At 32.3% G+C, this 4,493-nt stretch overlaps 1 pseudogene across 1 annotated transcript; it reads left to right on the plus strand.

Moving 5' to 3' along the window:
* Window positions 1–1,036: 1,036 nt before the first annotated feature.
* Window positions 1,037–3,446, plus strand: LOC147499716 (putative clathrin assembly protein At2g25430 pseudogene; annotated as a pseudogene). The gene is made up of 2 exons (XR_015194514.1): window positions 1,037–1,729; window positions 3,009–3,446. The product of XR_015194514.1 is annotated as a putative clathrin assembly protein At2g25430 pseudogene (transcript).
* The last annotated feature ends 1,047 nt before the right edge of the window (window positions 3,447–4,493 follow it).

Below are 4,493 nucleotides of genomic sequence, written 5' to 3' on the forward strand. Positions count from 1 at the left end.
ATTTTAGTTAATTAGTGTATGATAGTTAGAAAATGTTTTTGTTAGATATAAGAGCTTACAATCTTATTATCACATTAGTTGTACATATATATATTCATCTAGATATAATTTATAATCATTTTAAGAGCCTACTTCCTTATATGCTTTTTAATAATTATTAGATGTAAAATTTTCGACTTTAATTACCTGGCATAGCCCGGGTTAAATTCTATATAGCGGTCGAGGGAAAAATAGTTTTGGGATATTTATTAAGATTGAGAATCCTTTCATAGGGCCCATCTCTCTTTTTCCTTCCGTATGGTAAAACTTTCCAAAAGAAAACAAACATACTATTAACCACCAATCTAAAATCATTATCTCCCTCAATTCATCAATCTTCTCAAATTATCCACCATTTGAAAAAATGGCCATGAGATCTATCGCTCTTTTACATATTTTTATTGGATATATATTTTTTAATTATTGTCGAATTCCTCGAGTATTATTATTGCTATATATATATTTATTTTAATTTTAAAACTACCATGAATTACTCATTATTGTTATATATATATTTACTTAATTTAAAACTACCATGAATTACTCATTATTGTTATATTTGATAACTTTAAAACTGCTGAAATAAAGCTGATTGAACCAGAAACTGTGAAGGAACAACTTAAAATTGAGGTAATTAATGCTAAGAAAGCTATGCCCAAATAATACACTTGAATAGTGAGCCACATTAGCAAAATTGCAATTAATTTATGTCTTGAATATGTAGCACAATGGTTCAAACCTTTCACACGAATCATAAACATGTTGGTGGGAAAGGCCATATATAGAATAACTCCCACGAGTCAGTAGACTGATTAACACTGTTCCCAAATCCCAAAGGGTAGTAAAAAACTAAAAAACATATTTGCTTCAACTAGACATCCAAAAGAACCTGAACAAATCCATAAAGTAGTTTACGAAGAGACAAGGAATAATTGTTTGGGTTAGTTAGTGTTACAAAACCCATCGAGAAATATATCCGATCCGTGAAATTCTAATACTTACTTCTTATTCAAGAATGTATGTGATTGGATTGTTGGATTAAAAGCTTTGATGTTAGTTCACATGCTTTTAAGTGAAGGAGATCCTGTGTTTCAACAAGAGATTTTGTATGCTACGAGGAAAGGCACGAGGTTACTTAATTTGTTTAATTTTAGAGATGAGGCTCATTCTAATTCTTGGGACCATTCTGCTTTTATATGGACTTATGCACTGTATCTTGATAAGAAGTTGGAGTGTTTAGTTTATGAGAAGAAACAACAAGGTAATTGTGGTGATGATAGGTTTGGTGGAAGGCGAGACGAGCCTTATAGATCGGGTAGTGGAAGTGGCCATGATGATAGGTTTGGTGGAAGGCGAGTAGAGCCTTATAGATCGCCACCTGGAGGGTATGGTGGAGGGTTTAGAGATGATTTTGGTGAGTATGGAATAAGGCCACCTCCGAGATTGGGATCTTATGGGGATGTGACTGAAGCCGGCCGTGGTGGTGGTGGTGGTGATGATGAGAGGAAGAAAGGGCTGGTGACGCCAAGAGAGATGAAGATGGAGAGTGTTTTAGGGAGGATAAGTCAATTTCAGCGGTTACTAAATGATTGATTGTCGCCTTTCCATCATAGTACTGATTACTGAGTATCGACATTGATCCCCAAGCTTGAAATCAGCTGCGTTTCACCTTCAATCAACTGCTGTTCAGGTACATAATGTTTAACAACTGTATTTTGGGTTTTAATCATCAATGTTTGATCATCATTTGGTTTTAATTTTTTATATTTGTTTATATTTTTAATTATCAAGTCTTTAGTAGTATGAGACTCTGAGGCAAAGGGATACACTTCTGCTCCTCCAATCCTTGGCTACAAAGTCTTAATAGAGGCCTCACAAATGTGTAATGTGGGTACACATTATCAGTAAGAAGTGCTTGAATGTACACGTGTTTTACTTCAATCTGCTTTTGTATTCTAAGAGAATTCAATAATAATAATGAATGGAGCGTCTAGAGATTTCTAGGGTACACATGAAGCTTCTTGAGGTTTGTTGAGAGATGAGTATATTAGTCTTATTTATCTTCATTACAAAATAGCTCATTCTTTCTTCATTGATGCATACCATTATCAATTTGTTGTCGACGCATTCACGCATTTATATGAGTACAATGAATCATCGATATGTTGTACATACTATGCTTTATATTTTTACTATAAAGTTCAGCTTGATAGATTGCACACATAGTTCAACTATGTCTTCTTTCTGCGTCTTTGTCTGATATTGGATTCTAGCCCTTCATTGATTTTTCATTTGTGTTTTTATTAGAAAAATGCAATTCACATGGTAGTTCTTTTAGTTATCGGGTTTCATTTAGTTTGTCTATAATCTTTATTTCCTTTGATTCTATGCAATTGTTTTATTATGTGTTTCATGGTTCATGGTTCTAAAGTAGTTGGTGATTACTTTTTCGTTCCATACTTATTAACTTTCCCACACCTAAAGAGAAAGTTAACTTTGTGGTGTGTCACATTGATGGAAATATAGGCCTAATTTCCGCTACTGTAACTTCTATTTCTCATCAAAATAGTATTATATTATCTGACTTCAATTTACTATGTAAGATGTTTGCAAGTCAGTAACGGGCAGTTGAATGCTTAACATTTTCTGGAGCTCTTAGACGTTATGGCAGCTTTTGGTTGTCCCTCCTAATAATTAATAATATAGATTTTTGCTTTCTATGGAAGTTTGATTTTTTTTTCCTATTCTTTAGTCGTATTAATGGCTATTTTCTTTATGTGATCATATGGTTTTAATTGTGAGTTTGACTGTTTGAGGAATTGTCTCATAGAATGGTTCCATTAGTTTTGATCATACACTTTGTTACCTATGTTAGGGATGTCGGTCAGTATATATAACAGTGACAAATGTGATAATATGTTTACTCTTGCATTTAAAATTTCTAATATTGTTTTCATCAATAATTTCAGCAGCTATAGAAGCTTAAAAAATTGAAGAACCAAAAGCACTCGCTTGGAGGCTCTAGAAAAGTTGTACGGTGATTTGAAACAAGACCATTACGAGCCAACAACAAACAAAGTGAGTCCAACGTATCCTGCTTAACAAATATTATGGTTGTGATCTATATGATATATGCAGTTAGAACTACCACTAAATATATTTATTTGTATTTGACAATATATTAGATATTCCATTCAAGGTTTAGGCTAGACATATTGGTAACAACATAATTTGGCACAGATACAAAACCGACATGTACACAATATGCATGTTTGTTATATATATAAGCACATAGCTTAGATTTTTTGTATAGACTTTTGAATTGGTGTGGTATATTGACCTTCTTTTGGCATTGCAGGACGAGTGGTAGAACAAACTCTAGGGATGCAAAGATCAGTGGTTAATCACATGGCCACTTTCAAGGACACAACATATATGTTCATGGTGCATAACGAATTGCAACTATTTATGGTCGTACAAGTACCAAACAATGAAGGATCACCGCAGAAAACAATTATATTATGTGGTATACCATAGAGAGTGATTAGACTATGTAGATAGTTTTTTGTATGAAAAAGCAAAAAAAAAAAAAAAAATACACTTGAACGAGTTTTTGGAGTATGTGAGAGTTTAAGACTACTAATGAGATCATTTAGTTATGTAAATGTATTGCTCTATATGTGAAATGTGAAAGAGAAATATAAAGTTGAACGTGCGGAATTTTGTCGTATTTTTGTGTCTATTGATACTTATCTACTTATATGTTCAATAGCAATGATAGTTCATTTTTGTGTTTCCAATGATCATCTTCTCTTTACTTTTTCAAACTTTTTAGTCTTATTTTAACTTTATGTTTTTTCCAAGGCAAGTTAGAAGTTTGCAACTACTCACTTTATGTAATTTCCGTTCACTGAGAAACTTTGAATACAATGGTTTGCTAACATTGTTAAATAACATGTGAGAACTTTCTTACTATTAAAATTGTTCTTCAATAACATTCATTTTTCTCCATTGTTATGTTAACAAGTTTGGGATTAATTTGAAAGGAATCGAACTTATAATCTTAAGTTAATTATATTTATAACTTCATAATGTTACTGTTTCGGCAAAAGCTAACACTAGGAACTATATATATACTAGCATTTCACCCGGCCATGCCGGGATTGTTTCATTGTATGCTTTAAACGTTTGAGTTTACCTGTATTTTGGGTTTAATTTTTATAAAATGCTTAGTCCATTTTGGCGACATGGGGATGTAAAAAACGGGGAGAAAAACAGTGAGATGGAATGATAGATCATTAAGGAACCTTTATAGCTTAAAAAGGGAAGAAAAAGATAAATCTAAAATTTTCTGAAAAAAATATAAAAAAAATAAATCAGTCGAACCTCACATTTCAACAATCTAAAGGAATAATAACTACATAATATCCGTTATGCTTTAAACGTTTGGGTTT

The sequence above is a fragment of the Coptis chinensis genome, chromosome 5 (assembly GCF_015680905.1).
Source record: "Coptis chinensis isolate HL-2020 chromosome 5, ASM1568090v1, whole genome shotgun sequence".
Lineage (NCBI taxonomy): Eukaryota > Viridiplantae > Streptophyta > Magnoliopsida > Ranunculales > Ranunculaceae > Coptis > Coptis chinensis.